The sequence below is a fragment of the Micromys minutus genome (assembly GCF_963924665.1).
Source record: "Micromys minutus genome assembly, chromosome: 13".
In the NCBI taxonomy this organism is placed as follows: domain Eukaryota; kingdom Metazoa; phylum Chordata; class Mammalia; order Rodentia; family Muridae; genus Micromys; species Micromys minutus.
The window spans coordinates 27,148,228-27,168,811 of NC_137982.1; the positions used below are offsets into that span (position 1 = coordinate 27,148,228).

Consider the following 20,584-nt stretch of genomic DNA (forward strand, 5'->3'; position numbering starts at 1 on the left):
GGGTGTGTATGGATGGGTTGTGTATGGATTGGGTGTATATATGGATGGGTGTGTGTATGGATGGGTGTGTGTATGGATGGGTGTGTGTATGGATGGGTGTGTGTCTGGATGGGTGTGTATATGGATGAGTGTGTGTATGGATGAGTGTGTATGGATGAGTGTGTGTATGGATGGGTGTATATATGGATGGGTGTGTGTATGGATGGGTGTATGTTTGGATGGGTGTGTGTGAGGATGGGTGTGTGTATGGACAGTGTGTGTATGGATGGGTGTGTGTATGTATGAGTGTGTATATGGATGGGTGTGTATATGAATGGCTGGGTGTGTATATGAATGGCTGTGTGTATGATGGCTATGTGTATGGATGAGTGTGTGTATGCATGGGTGTGTATGGATGAGTGTGTGTATGGATAGGTGTGTGTATGAATGGACCCACCTGTGAGGAAGCAAGTAAGGATGGACAGATGGGTGGACAGATGAATGGATAAATAAATGCATCAGCGAACCTCTGCAAGGATGAGTAGTAGAAAAATACACAAATGAACAAAGAGTTTTTGATAGTATGACAGATGATAGTGTCTCTCCAAACAAAAAGGAATAGAAGGACAATTTTAAAAAGGAGGTTATGGTAAGTGGCTATGTGCCCACCACATATTTACACATGTATGTGCATACACATCCATGTATAAAATGCTGTGTTCCTCAATAAGCTTGGGAGCTTCCCTCTCTTCTCTTACTTATATTCTGGAAATGTCAATGATGCATATCGTGCTGTGATAGAAGCAAACAGGACCCAGATGTGAAAATCCTGACCAAGGATTAGTTTGAGAATCAGTTACAGGGCTGAGGGGACACAGAGGGTCTAGGAGATAAATAAAGCTCTAACAGATACAGGAGAAAATCATTGTATTTTTATGTCTCCAGTTTGAGGATTTACAACCCATGGCACCAACTTCTGTCTCATGTCACACCTAGTGTTCTGGGTCTGCCATGTTTGCCATAGGCTCTGACCTTCAGGAGAGGAGCCTCTCCCTACTGAGAGTCAGGGTCATGATGGTTTAACTAAGAAACATCCCAGCATTTCTATCTTCTTTGGGGATCTGGTGAGATCTATAGGGTAATCCTACTTCTTCCTCTTTGAGGAGTTCTCCCAGATTTGATGCCCACATAAGAACTGGGCAAATCCCAAGGGCAGACACTATGCTATGCCAAGACAATGCGAAGAGAGGGTATAAAGAAGCTTTGTGGTTATAACCTCCCAATAGGCTGAGTATTCTTTAACTTTTTCATTTATTTAATTTATGGGGGGTTATGAGAGTATGTATGTTCACCATATACACACAGGAACCTGAGACTGTCAGAAGAAGCCACTGGGTTTCTTGGAACTGGAGATATAGGTGGTCGTGAATGACGTGTGGGTGCTGGAAACTGAATCAGGGTCTTCTGGAAGAGAAGGAAGTACTCTCGAATCATCGCTCCAGCCCCTGTTGTAAATGTTCTTCTTGCTTCTGGTGATTTTTTTTCCTTGTTCCAATGATGGAGAAACTAATACTAAACAAAAAAGTTAAGCCATAACATATGCACAAAACTAAAGGAAACAGAAGCCTATCCAATGAGTCTAGGCCAGCAGTAATAAGGAAATAGCTTAAAAGTCAGTTCACTAATGAGGCTCTAAACTTCATCCAGAACGATGGTTGAGAAATCTTGCATCTGTTTAACTTTTTTTTTTTTAAAAAGCTCTTTAGGCAATATGTGGAAAGGGAGGTACAGTAATGAGATGAAATCTGGCCAGTGAAATAGAAACACCCACCGACTGGTCTTAGTTGATGGTTTCTACAATAGTTACAACATTCCTCACAAACTGACAGCTATCGAACAAAAGCCTACTCAAGAGTGGATGCTCCCATTCTGAAGGATACTTTGGAGTGACTGAGAAGCTGTCACTCCACGGATGGTGACATTTGACAGACTACTTTACCAGTGACCTTCTAAAAACATCTCAAAAACTAAAATTAAAAAAAAAAATGATGAGTTGGGAGTTATCCAAAGAAAATACAGAGAGAAAAATGTGATCAAGTCAGAACCACAAAGAACTCTAACAAAAGCCATGTTAACAAGGAACCAGAAGATGTAGTAAGAAAGGCTGGAACCCATTCAAGAAGCCAAGGTAAGGAGCATTCTCAGAAAGACAAGATGCTTCCGATAGGAACATTCTATGAAGTCAGGATTTGGCAGTGAGTCACGAAGACTTCTCAGAGAGCATCTTGGTGTGGGGTGACGGGCACGAAGCCAACCGTTCTTGTCTGAGAAGTGAAATGAATATGAGAGAACAAAGTGGACAGTCCCCCTCCATAGGCTCTGACTGGAGGAAGGCAGTTGATGGGATTTGTTCTGATTTCTGGCTATGGATTAGGTTACTGATGACAAGAAGAGATACAAGCACAAGAACACAAAGGCTGGTGGCACAGCTAAACATTTAAGTACACCTAGAAGACAGCCAAGGATTATGCCATCTAAAATAGTGGAGGTAAAACCTGAACGTGCAGGTGTCCGATCTCATATAAATGTACACATTTAATCTTCCTCCTCCATCTGTCACTTGCCTCGAAAATAATGCTTAAAACAATGTCCTCTTCCTCTTTCTCCTCCCAACAGTCTTACTGTGTGGTCCAGGCTGGCCCTGAGCTCCTCCTTGAACTCAGCCACTCTGCTTATGACTTGAATCTTATCCCCTCCAACCACCTCCACATCATCTTCAAATAAATATGTACCACACAAATGGCTCCTGCCGACTGGGCTCTTGTCAATAAGCCCACGTGTTCCCCGTTTGCGTTCAGCATTTGTCACACTGAGCTCAGGGCAGAGATGAAGCTCACAACAGTCCAGGGCCGTCAGAGAAAACAGGTTGAGGATGTGAAACCAACATGGACAAAGAAGGCAAGCAGTGTCTGCTGGACACAAAGGGACGGAGTACTGGGCCAAATGTAAAGTTCAAACCAACCAAACAAACAAAAAAAAACCCACAATCAGGATTATCATGTGCGTCTAGTGTGATAATTTTTCTAAAAACCTTTGATTTTAGTAAGTTGGACAAGAAGTGTGATTATCAATGAGCAACAATTATTTTTATATTTCCAAAATAGATAATGGAGAGGTATTTGAATGTTCTCAACACAAACGATAAATATTTGAGGTGCTAGACATCAATTCCCCTAATCTGTTCATTACCCATTATGTACATGCCTTGAAATGTTCATTTAAAATGCAATTACTTTCTTTCCTTTTATGTCTGAATTTGTTTTCTTTTTTGTTTTCTGAAGCAGAGTCTCACTAGGTAGTCCTTCCGGGCTCAACTCTTCAGTAAACCACTATGGCCTTAAACTTGTGGTAATTCTCTCACATTGACCTTCAGAATGCTAGGATTAGATAACAAGTGTGTACCACTATACCTGACTATAGTTTCATTTTTTTTTTCGTGTGTGTGTGTGTGTGTGTGTGTGTGTGTGTGTGTGTGTGTGTATGCACACACACACACATGCGTGCACAGAGAAGCCAAATATCAAACTCAGTTGCTTTTCTCTATTGCTCCCCACCTGATTTTTGGAGGCAGGGTCTCCCATTGAACCTGGAGCACATCAATCAGTTAGCATGGCTGAGTCTGTGAAGTTCAGGGATCTACCTGTCTTGGCCTCCTCCGTTCTGGGTTTATGAGCACAAACTACCATGTCTAAGCTTTTATAGTAGGGGCTGGAGACTCAGACTCAGACCCTCAGATTGCATAGCGTCAGCTTACTGACTTCTCAGCAGCCCCACAATTTACTTTTCAAAGCAATCGCACCCTATATAAATAAAACCAAAAAAAACCTCCTTTTTACCCCCAATTTGGGGTGCTGCATGTATGTATATACTTATGTCTTATGTGTGGGAGTTTAGATGGAAGGGGTGCACCTACATGTGTGCATTTGAGTGCACATGCATGTGGAGCTCAGGGTTGACACTGGTTCGATTGTTTTCTAGAATTCTTCACTGAGGCAAGGTCTATCAAACAAACACAGCTTGCAGATATGGCTACTCTTGATAGCCAGCTGCATCTGGGGATCCATGGGCTCCAGCTTCTGAGAGTTACAGGCTGGACATCTCACACATCTAGCATTTATGTGGATTCTTGGACTATCAATGCCCCAGTTTTCACAGTCCCATTGATGTCTTAGTCAGGGCTTTATTGAGGTAACGAACCCCATCTCCAAGGCAACTCTTCTAAAGGCAAACATTTAATTGGAGCTGGCTTACACTTGCAGAGGTTCAGTCCATTATCATCCTGGTGGGAAGCAGGGCATCCATCATGCAGGCAGACATGGTGCTGGAGGGAGAGCTAAGAATTCTGCACCTTGCTTTCTGCATGCTCTAGGCTGCACCATGCTCACGCTCCAAAGCAGCCTGAGATCAGCGCTGGCCCTGCAGGCTCTGGTGCCTCAAGTATGTTCACCTTTTGCTACAGGCCCCAGACAAAGCAATGGGACATTATATAAATTCCAAACCTATTTCCTCAAGCCCTCAAAGACAAATGAGTTCCTGGAAATTTTTAAGGGAAGTGTCACCTTCGGACAGCTCACTCCGAAATGGTTGGATATTGAACCCTAGAATTTGGAGGCAGAACAGCATAGTCCATATTTGGAAGTATGATAATTTTGCTCACCAAACTGCAAACCAAAAAGCCTTGGCCAATGATAAGGAATGGTGAGAATGATTCCTCATTCCAAATCTGGCTTTCACTGAAATTTTACACAATATTCCATAGTGTAAAATAGTAATGCTTCCTATGGGTGGAGTCTATGAACCGGCTCCCTTTCAGATGAAGCCTGGTGGCCCAGCACTACGGGGTAACACATTCAATTACTTAATCTTGGGGTGCCCATGTTGAGTATGGCTACTCTACACTAGCTGATGTTTTCCACACTGAATATGGAGCCGTCAGCAGAGTTCATGTTCTCTGGTGGAATAAGAGCGCAGACAGCCGAGAAGCTGGGAGACTGAGTCTTCTAAGGATCTTGGAGTGGAAACTGCTGTCCAGGAAGTGTCAGTTACCTAGAATTTCACAGAATATGTTCCTGGTTCCAGCATCGTTTTCACCATTGAGGTAGTTTCCTACCTATCACGGAGCATCCCAGTCAGAGGTGAGATGTGTCTACAGCGGGGACCTCCTTTCTCTGAGATAATGGCCGTTTGTTGTCGCAGGAGACGCTGAGCTTCCACGCCGTGCCCTCTGCATTTTTAAGGCTGCGCGGTTCATTTACCACCAGTTGCTCTGGAAATATTTCTGTTCATTTTCATCTCTACTGGATGTCAGAAAGTGTCTTCTTACTCCATGCCCTGGTACTTTATTGTCCCACAATATCTTGTCTTCTGTGATTTTATGACTTAGTCTCATATTAAAAAAGTGATTTAAAATTTTTCCCTCAAAATATTTGTAAATTAAATAAATACATTATCTGCCTTTTACAAAAAAAGAAAAGGAAGAAAAAAAGAAAGAATTCTACATCTTAAACCAAAGACAGATAGGAGACTGTCTTCCAAAAGGCAGCCAGGAGGAGGCTCTCTGTACTGGCCAGAGCTGGAGTGCTGGTCGACCTCAAAGCCCACAACTGCAGTCACTGAGCAACAAGTGGTCACCGGCAAGGAGTTCAGTGCTGTTTTGAGGTTGTTTAAGCTTCTACTTTCTGACAATGTAGTTTAAAAAGTTGAAGATGTTCAAGAAAACCAAAACTAAAGTGAGTTTGGAGTATATATATAATTATCTATAAAGTGATAATTATATAATATATATATATATATATATATATATTAGACAATGGGCCACTGTGAGAATGGTAGTACAAGGTTCATATTAATGTCAAAAGTTACCTTTAAAAGCTTTTTGGAGAATAAATTTCACCAGGAAGCCAGACAGCTGAGGTCTGAACATGAAGCTAAGTTCTATCTTTGTCCTAGAGGTACACATAGCTATTTCTCATGGTGGTGGCTGATATTCAGAAGTACGAGGAACTATGAAGAAAGTCAATATGTCTAGTTTGGCAACAATGTTTTTCCTCTCCTGTTTCTTCCACAGCTAAGCAGCTTCCATAAAGCTTTTACACAGACAGCACCATGGCTTCTTATTGCATACCCCCTACACACACACACACACACACACACACACACACACATATATGTATATGTATACATACATACTATATAGTGCTTTAGCTTTGCTTGTTTACTTGGCATTCTCATGAACTATGACACAAAGCCCTTCATCTTTCCTCACAAGCATGTCATCATATGACTATGTCAATATAGCATACATCATTCATTCAAGGCTTGCAAAACTAGATGTCTGAACCCATTGCTAACTAGTCATTTTGGTGAAGCTCTTTAGCCAACAGTGGCTACCCTGTTGGACCAGTAAATTCTGCTTCTCTCCTAACCTCACCCTATCTCACAAACCTCCCTTTTGATTCCCATAAAGTCTGATGCCTTTTCTGAAGGCAGAGAGCTTTATCCAAAAGCCCTTGGGCTAGAGAGATGGGTCAGTGGGTAGGATTCAGATCCCCAGCACCCGCTGCAAAGCCAGGTGTAGTAGGAAGCACCTTCAACTGCAGTACAGGGCTGGGGGTCGGGAGATAAAGACAGACAGGCAGACCGTCCAAGCTCACTGGCTAGCTAATCTAGTCAAAATAGTGAGGAACAGGTTCAGTGAAAGACCTTGTCTCAGGTGAAGAAAAAGGAGGTGACAAGGGGGGGAAGAGAAGGGAAGGAGGGGGAGGAGGAAAAGCAATTGAGAAAGATACCAACATCAATCCCTAGCCTTTACATGGGTATTCGAACCTACACACATGTGGGCACACATATATACATACAGAGATACATCATGCACCAGAAACATGAACAAAAACCTGCATATTTGTCTTTCGTGTCATAGAATGCTGAACTGTGCACGTGTCGGAGTTGAGACCCGAGAAACAAAGAATGAAGGGGTAAGGAGGAAGACAGAGAGGTTACTTCCGCATCCTTTCAGATCTATTTCCACATACTGTATTCGAGCTACGAGCGCAGAGTTGGATTAACCACTAGCCTGCAGCACGCATCGCCAGCCTACTCTGTCCTACACAGAGCAGACAGGAAAAGATTGATTGCTTTCTTATAACTGCACAGGAAGAGGCTATCAAAATGAGTGATCCCTCCCTGGTCAGATCACACTAAAAAGGAAGGAACCATCGCGTTTCAAATACTCTGTCAGCTGCCCAAATTACTTCATTATCACGACGCAAGAACTTTCGGTTTAAAAAGAGAAGGAAGATTCCATGGGAGTCAAATGTCAAATGACTACACCAATTCCAGAGTCCTTGGAATGAGAGGCACAGCACCTCACTTATAAAGGAATGGCGCCCCCGTGTGGCTTTGGGCAGAATTTCAGAGCACATTCAGCCTTGACTCGGAGGTCCTCCTCTTGGGGGGAAAATGGACTTGTGTATGTGCATTTGCTTTTTGTTTCTATTTATATTAAACAGCATGTGTCTAAGCGGGGTGAGAGATGTGAGCGTGTGTGAAGAGCTAGGACGCTACAGGAAGACTTGCAGCTCACAGACACAAGACCCACCTCTGAATGAGACAGGAGCATTGCAGCCCACTGCTCATGTTCGTGAGCGCTTCCTTCGGCTATCACAGTCGTTCTCAACCTGTGGGTCCCGACAAGTCATGACAATAGCAAAATTGCAGATAGAAAGTAGCAGCAAAAATTGTTTTATGGCTAGGGGTCACCACAACATAAAGGGCTGTTAGCCTAAGGAAGCTGAGAACCACTGGGAATCTCTACAGCTGGGCTGTGGTCCTCAAGGATGTTAATACTGCCTTTTGCAGTGCCATAAGCCCCCTAGGCCAGCCCCATACTAACACTGGCCAGTTCTCTGAGTCCTCAGAGTTCTCTCTTCACTGGGCAAAGCCATCTCCCGGTCTGACTTCTGCCTCCAGCCACTGTTCCATTTCTCCATCCTCCGTTGCTGACGTTGACAGATGCCAACTTCAGTCTTTCCATTTTTCAACTTCTGCTCACTTTCCCCCACTAAACTGTTTTGTTTCTGAGGTCACTGTTGACCTCGAAAAAACACGCTGTGGTCAGGGTGCTTAAATTCACTGATCCCAAAAATAGCTGTAGCTCACACCCTGCATCAAAGAAGCTTCCTTTCACAACGGACGCCATCACAGGAAACCAGAACAGGTCCAATGCAGAGCTCAGTTGACAGTGAGGTAGCCACCCCATTTGATAAATACGCAACACAACCCCTAAAGCTTAGGAAGAGGGGGCAGAAAGATTATCAAAGAACTGTGATGTCTGCTAAGAGATAAGGTTCTCTATATGTGGCAAGGAAGCTACACCCATGAAATATCAATATAGTCCCCTAAGCAAGGCAACACAAGTTGACATTACATGGGTGGGGTAAATCTCACAAGTCCCTACCCATAGACAAAAAGCACAGACAGTTAGTAATGGCTGCTAAAAGAGAGAGAACCTGTCTTCTCCAGGGATCAGCCCTTTAGAGGTTAGCTAATCCTAAGTGGTCAGCCCTAAAGGCGTGTACACACAGCAACACTAAAAGAGCTCAGCAGGTTGTATTTGTGTGTACATATGCAAGAATGACAATTAAAGAAGACAGGAGCAGGAATTTAGGGAGTGGGAGGACATGGAAGAAGACAGAGGAGGGTAGAAATGATATGAATGCAGTATTTATAGATGAGATTCTCAAAAAAAATCATGTTAAAAAATAATTTTTAAAAAATTCCGGGGCAGTGGTCATGCAAGCCTTTAATCCCAGCACTTGGGAAGCAGAGGCAGGGAGATCTCTGTGGGTTCAAGGCCAGCCTGGTCTACAGAGCAAGTTCCAAGACAGCCAGGGCTACACAGAGAAACCCTGTCTCAGATCATTCTAATTCTAATACTAATTACTGTAAGAAGGAACCAAGCTGAAGCCATTTTGAATAAAACCTCCATTTTCAATAGGTGTCAAACACAGTTTAAGTTCCCAAGACCTCCATGAATGGCACATCGATGCATGAATGCTGAGTAAGTCACCCCCCTCCCCAGCAGTTGAACAAGCCTGTTGATGACAACAGAATGAGTAGAATACAAAGAAATGTCCCTAGGATAGTCCCTGCCCCTGGATTCTGATCCATGGAAACCTGTAACTGTAACTTAGCATCGGTGTTTGTGGTTTTCCGGTTTAAAAGCTCTGTAACATTTTAGTGTGTGCAGGGGGGCGGGGCCTCAGTTCAGCTTTTGAGTCTGTTCTGTGGGCCTGATCAATCAGAAGCAACTTAATTACAATAAATTATCTGCACTGACTTGGTGTTTGGTGTTGAGTGCAAGTGGACCCCATAACATTACTAATACTAATACTAATTAAAATAAAGTGATTTTTTTTTTAGTCACTGCTGAATCTCTAGCTTGACCCACTGACAGCATCTGACATGATTTTTCCCTTTGGACTCCAGGTTCCTCTTCTTCCTTTTCTGGCGCTGGTTAGTCTCCATCGCTTGGCCTTTGCCTCCCCTGTCTCCAAACCAGTGGTTCTCCATGCAAAATGACTCCTATCCTTACCCAGGAGAGTGATGCCAGGAGCCACTCCCAAGGGGTCTCGCTTCAATCAAACTCCAAAGGGCCTGGAGATGAGTGAGCTAGTACGCTGCCTCTCACTGTGATTCTGACCTTGGGTGAGGATGGCCACTCTGCGCGCTGGGCCGCCCCTCCCTCAGCTCTCCATCCATCAACACTCTGGGAAACAGAATCCGGCCCTGCCGCTTAAAGAAGTTTCTGTTGCAAAATGGAAAGACTGAATCGAGAGGAAGGGTGGGGACAATGAGGAGGGGAAAGGGCAAGCATGTGGCGAGCATTATTATCATCACTGCTGTGGGCATCCCGGCTCAACCCTGCTGGCTCTCCTGAATAGTGCGCTGAGCATCCATTCATGGTGCCCCTGGCATTTTCCTATTGTTTCCTTGCCTACTGGAGTGACGTTTCTCCGGATGATTAACGCTCTTGTGTAGCTTGATAGCAGTGAAGTTGGGAGGAGACCTGATAGCAGAAGGAAAGAAATCCATGTTTTATTTAACAAAAATGATCTTAACACACAAGACTTTGGTGATTTTATTTATGTTTTTAAAGATTTGTTTATTTTAGTTGTATGAGCACACTGTAGCTGTCTTCAGACACACCATAAGAGGGCATCAGATCCCATTACAGATGGTTGTGAGCCACCATGTGGTTGCTGGGAACTCAGGACCTCTGGAAGAGCAGTTAGTGCTCTTAGCCACTGAGCCATTTCTCCAGCCCCTGGTGATTTTATTATAGCATATTATACATGTCCAATTGTATTACCAAATCCAATTGTTAGTTCATTAGAACTAATTTATAATAATATAATAATAACAATTAAATATTGTAGTTATCTATGCATAAGAAAAGCATAGTATATATAATGTATGCTGCAGAACTGGATGCAGATATCTGCTTGTATCTCCAAAAGAAAGGGGGACTTTGTATGTTCAGCTTAAATATTCCCCCAAGAACTCTAGGCTCTCATATCCAACTTGGACATTTAACAGGCATCCCAAACTAACATGCTCCCCAAAGAAGTTGCTTCTGAGATGACAAATCTTTTAAGTTTAGACTTCATTTAGAGAACCTGACCTAAGTTTAAACTCAGGTAAACTAACAGGTTAGTATCTAGCATAAGATTCCAAGTTGCCCCCCAACAAAACCCGAGCCTAGCTCTAGTCTCCAGGTTACACCCCCAGCAAGACCAGCATCTCCAGGTTACACCCCCAATAAGACCAATATCTTCAGGTTATTCCCCAACAAACCTACCCACAGGTTACAAGCCCACCCCCTGCCTAACCACTACCAAGGCAGAGGAGAGCAGAAATTAAACTTATGATCTGACTCCCAGCACCAGCTAGTTATGTTAAAGGCCACAGTAGCTTTCCAAGTAGATGCCTGCACATATGTTCACTGCTTGGTGCTTACTATAATGCCTTGCCCCAATAGACATTTGGGGCTCCTCTCTCCACCAAAACCATCCTGCGTGACAGAGAGGTGTTGGGGAAACCTGAGCTAGCTCAAATAAAGACCCTGCTGTGAGTTGCATCATATTGGCTCCTGTGTCTTTGGGGGTCTATGTATAAATGCAGGAGTTCACCCAAGTGGGTGCCAACAGAGAAGTCACAAGTACATAAAAATGTCCCAGCTCTTCCTATTGTATATGAATGCGAGTGAAGGGAAATGAAAGGAATGATTTGGCGAAGTAGTTTCATAGAAGATATTGCAGCTACATAACTTTGAAGGAAGAAAAATCCAAGTGGCCGGGGACTTTCCATCCAGACAAGTAGACCGAAAAGACCGACCATGTTGGTCACAGTAAAGCAAAGACGCTTCTGATAGTGGCTTGTGCTACCTCACATCACATCAACATGCTGTCGACTGTTACGGTGAATCTGAAATATCAGTATAGGGTCTATACCATAGACTCATCATTTGAATGCCAGAGCCCCAGCTTGTGGCACAATTTTAAAAGCTGGGAAGCTTTAGGAGGTGGAACTAGTTCTCTAGAAACAGCCCTCAGAAAGTTACAACCGCATCTAGCTCAATTTTGCTTCCTTTCTGTTGCCATGTGAACAAGCCACTCCTTGGTGATTCTACCACCATGAACGCTGCATGCCTTCCCTGCCAGGGGGAACTGAAAGCCTCGGAAACAATGAGCTAAAATTACCCTTTCCTCTGTAAGTGGTTTCTGTCAGGAATTGTTTGTCACAACAAAATTACGGTAACAAATGCAAAGCCCTAGCCTCCAATGCAATGTACTTGGTAGTGATATATCTAAAGCATGTCTGGATTAAAATTGCAGGGTAAAGGTGGGGTCTCTTGGGATTTGTACCCTCCTAAGGAGAGAAACAGACTAAAAATTTCCATCCCTACCACGTGAAGACATATAGGAAGACATCAGCATGCAAACTGCTGCAGTCTGAATGTTTATGAATCTTAGAAATTTAGACCCAAGCCAGGCGATTGTGGCATACATCTTTAATCCCAGAACTTGGGAGGCAGAGGAAGGAGGATCTCTCTAAATTCAAGGCCAGCCTGGTCTACAGAGACCTATAGTCTCAGGATAGCCAGGGGGACTATTGGTGTATTTACAACAAATGAGGACAGCTTGAGAGCCACATTGCCAACCAGAAAGCTTACCTTCACTGGACTCTGCGTCCACTGCCCTTTGAACTTGGATGTCTTAGGCTCTGAGGATATAGAAAGTCCTGTTCTACAAGTCACCCCGTCTATAGCACTTTGTCATGGCAGCCTGAGATTCTCACTGCTGGCATGTAATAAGGGGAAATTTCAGAGAAAGAATCACTGAGTTCAAGACGCTTTGGCTTCTGCAGACAGCTTTGAACCCTGCTGCCTTCTGGGACTGGCGCATGGGTGTGGAACAGGAGAAAAGCTGGCTTGTTCAGTCACCTCCAGCCTCCTTGGACTCTGGCTAGGGAGGCTGGTGTAAGCAGTCCAGGGGAGAGGTGTTCAGGATTAGAGGATTGCATTGTACTGACAGAGGGTCCTATTGATAAAGAAATGGCAGGCTACTGAGAAACTTTCTTCTGGGGAGAAAAGGGATTAGGGAGGGATGACAATCCATCCGGGGACACCTAGGACCGTCCGGGTTTTAGCATCTCCTGTCCTATATCCTGAGAAACCCCTATACCCTGAGGATATCTGGTCATACTTTACTACACAGGACACATCACAAGTCACTAAATCTTGGGAAGTTACCAGTATATGCATGACAAGGAGAAAGAGGTAAGGACAGAATATTAGTCTGAGGATAAATCACGATTAAATTGCAAGCGTTGTGGTAAGAAGGCATTCTGGATACCAGAAACATTGACACCAAGAGTGAAGGGGCACACAGCAGGGGGAGAGTCTCTCTCCTCAGATCTCCTGCTGTGACAGGTACCATGCTACCTGAACTGAAACCCCTAGTGGTCTCCTCCAACTCCGTAGCCTAAGAGAGGAAGGCAGATCAGGGAGCCCAATGCTTTATTTTGTGGTCTGGGACTTAGCAGCTCTCCAGTGTCCTCAGCCTTTGTTCTGGGGTTCCTCATCTTCCTGGATACTTATCCTAAGACCCCTGACACCTCTGGGGAATGAGAAGAAAGTCAGTTGGGGTGAGGAGAGTCCATCCACAAGACCTGGAGCAATTAGGCAAGAAAACAAGGATGCTTCAGTAACCATTCATAATTTGAAAATAGATATCTCTTCTATAAAGTCTGTTCCCTCTACCGGACTGCAGCTGCCTAAAAGGCTATAATCTCTGTGGTATGTCTCTGCAAAGCTAGGGACTCAAGCCTTCCATCTTTATGGCTTTCCTAAGGCTCTGATGAGGTCAAGCATGGTCCCTCCAATATCCAGGCAAGTACAGACTAGACCTGGCCTTACCAAAGATGAGTGGGAGGCAACTGTGGAGACTCATGACCACGGTTCTACTAAAACGGATCGCATGGGTCAGTAAGATGGCTAAGCTTCCATGTCTGGGTATCCGCAGGACCCTCCCCCCTCAGTAGGCCATAATTTTAATACCTTAATAAGTCTTTAATGGAGGCAGGAAGACCTGAAGTTCAAGGTCATCCTTGGTTGCATAAAGAGTCTGAGGCCAGCACAGGCTAAATGAGACCGTAACTTGGTAAATGAATTTATTAATTCTAGAAAGGTTTTTAATTTCTGCCAGAAGGCTAACAAAGAGGCAAAACAATACTAACCAACGCTGACCTGGCTAATTTACATGTATTAGTTCATTTGATCTCACAAGACTGGAGGGGATTCCTTATTATCCCCGTACCTCTTTGGGCAGCAAAGCTTAATCAAGACACACAGCCAGCCGGATGTATTTACAAACAGCACATTTAGCCCCAGTGCATTATCTGGTCTCTCTGAATCCTGGGTACACAACTCTATAGGGTGGCCCAGCCTCTTCTGTCATCCTGGAATCTTATCTGATAAACTTTGCTGTAAACTAAATCAGCATAGACATCTTGTAGGGATTTGGCAACTTTTCTTCACTGGAACGGGTCCCATAGTGTCAGCTGTCTGCATAATCGGGCCCTGGATGCTTTATGCAGAGTAAGGATTGCCCAAACATGCTAGCTGGGCTTTGTTAACAGCAGATAAATTAAGTACAACAGATCAGTTTATTTTTATTCACTTAATCGTTAAACGGCCTCAAGCCTTTCCCACATGCGCAGGAAGGGTGTGAGCTGCTCTAGTGAAGAATTACGTCTCCTACTCACATCCTGGTCTTCTCTGTTCCTCTTTCCCTCGGTGCTCTTGCTCTGGCCTTAGCACCATCAATGGCTCTGTAAATTCTCCAGTCCAGGGTTATGGATGAGGGAGTTCTAATGATATGGGGAGACATTCAAAAGGCACTGTGCAATGATCATCTGTTTAAAGAGGGGGTGTTCTCTGTGATGCAGATCACACCCCTAAACTATTTTCAGGTGAAAAAATAGTCACTAAGTATAATATTACAATTTTTAACTCTACCCCAAAACTGGTTCATAGAGTTATAACTTCCCTTCGACTTGTGGTACTTGATGACTAGGTTTATAACAAGCCCCAAAGAGAAACTTGTCCAGATAGAAACATACTTTTTACTTTTGGTTTTGAAGGTATGATTCGAATGGTAGGTTGACACCTTGAAAAGCAACACAATCTGAGAAATGTTTCTATTGTATTGAAAATTTGCAAATTGAAGAACCAAAAAGTTTATAAAAACCAGTGCTGATTTTATTTATTTGTTTATTTATGTTTGGTTGGTGTTTTGCTTTTGAGACAAGAGTTTTAACATATAGCAAAGGTAGACCTTCAATCCATAATTCTCCTGCCTCAGTCTCTCAGATTCTAGGATTATAGGCATTAATTACCACTTCTAGATTAAAATCTGTGTTTAAAGCTTTAAAACTAGTTTTACTTTGTAAATATCAATTTTTAATTAAAATTAATTTTACACTATATATCTTAATCACGTTTTTCTTTCCCCCAATTCCTCCCAGGTTTTTCCTACCTCCCTCAACTAAAGAATAGATACAGAAAACATGGTACATCTATACAACGGAGTACTATTCACTACTAAAAATAAAGATATCATGAATTTTGCAGGCAAATGGATGAGAATTATCATCCTAAGTGAGCTAACTCAGACCCAAAAGGACACACATGGTATATACTTACTTATAAGTCATTATTAGCCATAAAGTAGGGTAACACCCATGCTATACTGCACAGACCCAAAGAAGCTAAACTTAGAGGGAGAGAACTGGGTGGAAGAGGGGAAATCTGGTTGTCAGGATCAGGATCAGGCAGAGACAGGAGAGAGGGCCAGAGAGCAAAGAGAATGAACAGAAATCTCCAGCTAGTGGGGGTGGGGGCATCTCAAGGACACGCCAGAGACCTGGCATGGAAAAGGCTCTCGATGGGAATGACCTTAGCTTCGTTTTCTTCTCTAGAACTTTTGTTGTACTTCTAAAGAGTTACTATGAGGACCTTCCAGTTTCTTTATGAAGACACTCAGTGCTATGAGCGCTCCTCTTACTGCTGCTTTCACTGTGTCCCATAAGTTTGCCGAATGCTGTGCCTTCATTTTCATTGACTTGTAGAAAGTCTTTCATTTCTTTCTTCCCTGACCGAGAGATCATTGTGTAGAACATGCAGGCTTTCTGGTGTTTCTGTTGCTGCTGAAGTGCAGCTTTAATCCATGGTTATCAGACAGAATTTGAGGCATTAATAAATCTACTTTTTGCAACAATATAGAAGGAACTTCTGGAACCCGAGGAAACAGTGCGGAGGTTCAGAGGGAGCTTTAACAGAGAGACGGGGGACAAGGAAAGGGGACCATGACAAGAACTTGATGGGGGTGGCATTACAGCAAGCTCGACTAGGATAGAGTACCTTCCATCAAGAGATGGAGACACTTGGAGTGGGAGACAAGTTCAGACTCCAACACAGACCCCAGTTTCGCTTCTTCTCTCTGAGCATTGCCCACATTCATAAACAAAGCTGAGGGAAAGGAAATCTGTTGGCATCGCCTTGGTTCAGTCTTCCAACACTGAGGAGGAAGAGACAGAAGGGCTTAGGGTAGTGTCTTAGTCAGGGTTTCTATTCCTGCACAAAACATCATGACCAAGAAGTAAGTTTATTTATTCAGCTTACACTTCCACACTTTGTCACCAAAGGAAGCCAGGACCGGAATTCAAGCAGGTCAGGAAGCAGGAGCTGATGCAGAGGCCATGGAGAGATGTCACTTACTGGCTTGCTTCCCATGGCTTGCTCAGTTTTATTTCTTATAGAACCCAGGTCTACCAGCCCAGGGATGGCACCACCCACAATGGGCTGGGCCCTCCTTGATCACTAGTTGAGAAAAATGCCTCACAGCTGGATCTCATGGAGGCATTTCCTCAGCTGGGGCTCCTTTCTCTGTGATAACTCCAGCTGTGTCAAGCTGACACAGAAGCAGCCAGTACAGGTAGAGAAGCATGCTTCAGACCCTGGGCTCCATGCTCAGCACTGCATACAAACAAGAAGTGGATCAGAAAAATCAGACACATTAGCTGTGTGGCTGCGGTCCAGCCAGAGACTCACTACAACCTCCTCTTGTAAGGAACAACGGAGGTACTTTCTGGAATTGTAGATAGCACACTGAATTGCTTATACCTGGTTTATACAAGAAGCCACCCCTGCTGAGGTGGCACTTCTGCTGTGGCCTGCGTAAGGAGACAGCCAGGTACACACCAAGTTGTAGGAACAGATAGGGTGATGGCCTTGAGGTGGTACCTGGCTTATTCTATGTGAAGTCAGAAAGATCAGGCTAAGTGAGGAAGGATTTGGACGGAAGAGAATGCTGACAACTACTTTTGCAGAACAGTATATATTCACCAATGAAAATCAAGCATCCTGGTTAAATCATCCCTTTGGCATTGTGGACTAGCCACCCTGTAAACATGACCATATACAGGAGGGCAGGCATTGAGGCCTGACCAGGAAGCTAGGACACCTACAGCTTCTCCTTCCACCTCCAGCCTCAGTTGCTTGGCAACCTTGCAGATAGGTCTCCTGAGGTCTCCTCTGGTCTTCAGCACCTATGTAGCATGTGAAGGTTCTACTCTACCAACGGCTGCCATGGAAGGCAAGAGGCAGATTCACTGCGATCTGGATAAATACCATTTCCAAAAAGGAAGCAGGCACACAGGCTGATCATCTTTTTATAAATTCTCCTGCACAGAAGGCATTTTCTCAAAGGGTGAAGGAGCCAAATTTGGGTTGGGGGGATATGCTCCTCATCTTAGGAAGTTCTCAGTAATCTTGACAGAACATTTAGCTCTTGTTCTAGGAGGGTTGGGAAACTAGGAAAAGTTGAGTGAGACAGAGAAATGTGAACTTTCACCCCTTTGCAAGAATCACTCCCCCCATTTCCATGATGTTTCCAGTTTCTCTGACCTGTCATCTTCAGACAACAGACCCATCCCTTGCTTATGAGACAAGAGCAGCAGTTTTTTTTTCTCATCGGGTCTGGACCACGTGCTGTTTTTAAAAGTCCTGCTTCCTAACACGTGAGAATTAAAGTTCAACAGTTTCTTATGTTGGGAGGGGGGATAAAGAGGGGCAGAGAGAAACGGGGACAGGGGACAGAAATATGGAAGAAGAGAGGAAGAGAGAAAAAGGAGATATGTACCTACAGAGACACAAGCTCTCTTCCAAGTAAAGTCTGCCAGGTTTCGGCACAGAATGGACGCAGACTGACTTCCCATTATTATTTGTCTCCCAACAGGGCTGTTACACTATCAGGATGCACAGGGATGAGCCGGTTAAACCTCATTTCAAATGAAAATCCCAACAGGAGTCATATCTTGTAAAGTAGGTCTTATAAATGCTTCCACTTTGGGCAGCTAAGACCTGGGGGGGGGGGGGACCGGCCCTGACCGGGATCCAGAAGACAGCAATTAGCACAGTGCTTCGGGTAGCCATGGGGAGGGGCATCTGGCGGGGTGATGATGGCAGTGAAGGGGCGAGGTCATACTGCAGAGGAATTAAGAGCAGGGACAAGTCTTTGAGAAAGAGTAAAGGACCCTCTCTGGCTTCCCCTCTTTACGGTCAAGTAGGGAGCCCGACACCTGCAACCTCAGCTCACAGTAGGGCTGAAGCAAGGGGAGTGCGGACAGTCAGAGGCCAGCCCAGGTAGCATGTGAGATACCGTCTCAAACAAAACAAGTCGATGAAATAAACCCTGTTGTGTCTGGATGTGTGTGTGTGTGCATGTATGCAGGTCTCCAGAAGAATGCATTAGAGCCCCTGGACCTGGAGTCATAGGTGGCTATGAGCTATCATATTAGTGCCAGGAACTAAATTCCTGCTCCTCCGAGGAGCAGCCAGTGCTCTTAACTGTGGAGCCATCTCCTTAGCCAGCACATCAGTTTGGAGAGTCTTGAGGACAGCTGCAAGTCCTGGGAACACTGACACAAAAGTGTTGGCACTTGTGGACTGGAGTGGCCTTTTTATTGACTGAACACGTCTCCAGTTTCTAGACCTCTCTCATTTGTAATCCAATAGCCTTGAAAATCTAAACCTCTGCGTAGCACCAAGTCCAACATCCAGTGAGGGAGAAAGGTCTAGCAGCAATGCTACCATACTATAAACAATATTCAAATGCCTCATGAGAGGCAAGTGCTTTATTAAACAACCCACTCCTTTCTCCTTAGTCCCAGACAGAAATACTTAAAATGCCCTAAGTATATTAACATGTACCTAAAATGGATTAGTACTATCCTTTTAGATGTGCCACAATCTAAATACAATCAACAGAATACAAATCAACAGAAAACTCTCTCAAGTTTTTTCCCTCAACCATTGATGAATTGAAAACAAGGATAAATCAACAGCTGGCAAATTACTCAGTGAGTAAAGTCACTAGCCACCAAGCCTGGAAGCCTTAGTTCAACCCACAGGTCCCACGTTGTTGAAAAAGAGAACTAGAAGTGTTCCTGACCTCTACATGAGACCATGGCAAGTGTTAGCATACATTCACACACAAAGAATCAACTAGTTAGACAAATTGTTAATACTGAAAAGTAGCTACTTTAAAAAAAAAGAATAAATGAAATCATTTAGATGTTTGAGCTAAATGATACCAACAGGAATAGAGGTGAGGGAGAGGAGCACACCATGCCTGTTGTAGCGCTACTCACAATAGCCAAGAGGTGAACGCACCTACATGTCCAGCTACAAAGCATGCATGCATCTACTTATACGTGCAGTGGAACATTACTCAACCCTTTAAAGGAAGGTTCCATGTGGATGGAACCTTGAGTATACTATGCTAAGTGACGTAAGCCAGTCACAAAAAAATGGCATACACTATATAAGGTTCCTAAATCAGCCAACCTCCTCTCCCCATAGCCGCAGCTCCCCACCCCCACACTGGAGACCAAACCCAGGTCTCTGCTAGGCATGGACTGGTTCTGCCACAGAGATACATCCCTAACTGCTACAGCCAAATTCTTACCACATAGAACACTGAGCAACGACTGACCAGAGCTGGGGGATGGGAGAGAGGAAGAATTCGGTGGGTTCAGAGTTTCAGTTTTACAAAATGAAAAGGCACAGAGATGTGTTCCAGAGTCAAGCACATGTGGTTAACACAGCCATGCCACACACCTAAAACGATGAAGCTGGTGATATTTGTGTCACCTGCTTTCAATCACAACAAAATGTTTTTGAGGACTGGGAATGTGGCCTATGCGAGAGCCTGGTTTCCATTATGAACACTGACAGGAAACTGAAATGTTAAATGTAATGAAGGACAGATCTGATGCAGAAGTGACCCTCCAGAGCACAGTCTGCAGACTGAGCAATTTCACTGTCAGGACCGAACTCAGTGCACCATACACTCCAGCTTATGCTAGACAGACTACCCTAAGTCTATAAAGAATCTACTATGAACTATAGCTTCTAAAAGACAAAGATACCCTGGAGGAAGTGCCAAGAAGATTGCAAGTTCAAGGCCAGCCTGAGCAACATAGTGAATCCTTGTCTCCAAAGAGCTAAGAGAGGGGTGGGTTGTTGTAGTTCGGTAATTGCTTCACACATAGAAAGGTATAGGTTCAATTCTCAGCAGAGCTGGGAGGGTGAGCCACCAGACTAGAATCCTTATTTGGGAGTTTGTATCTCCAAAACATTTATGATAACCAGTGCCACAAGATGGCACACTGACACCATATTGCATACTTAGTGTGCTGACCACTGATGATGATGATGGTGGTGGTGGTGGTGGTGGTGGTGGTGGTGGTGTTAGTGGTGGCGGTGGTGATGGTGGTGGTGGTGGTGGTGGTGGTGGTGGTGGTGTTAGTGGTGGCGGTGGTGATGGTGGTGGTGGTGATGGTGGTGGTGATGGTGGTGGTGGTGGTGATGATGGTGGTGGTGATGGTGGTGGTGGTGGTAGTGATGGTGGTGGTGATGGTG

The 20,584-nt window shown here is 44.2% G+C and overlaps 1 protein-coding gene and 1 pseudogene across 2 annotated transcripts in view; one reads left to right on the plus strand and one right to left on the minus strand.

The window, feature by feature from the left end:
- Window positions 1–20,584, minus strand: part of CACNB4 (calcium voltage-gated channel auxiliary subunit beta 4) — a gene marked incomplete at both ends in the record, with an annotated part of 243,661 nt that overhangs the window by 172,245 nt on the left and 50,832 nt on the right. The window lies entirely within an intron of this gene.
- Window positions 4,417–5,141, plus strand: LOC308428757 (protein NipSnap homolog 3B-like; annotated as a pseudogene). Its single transcript has one exon. The product of its transcript is annotated as a protein NipSnap homolog 3B-like (transcript).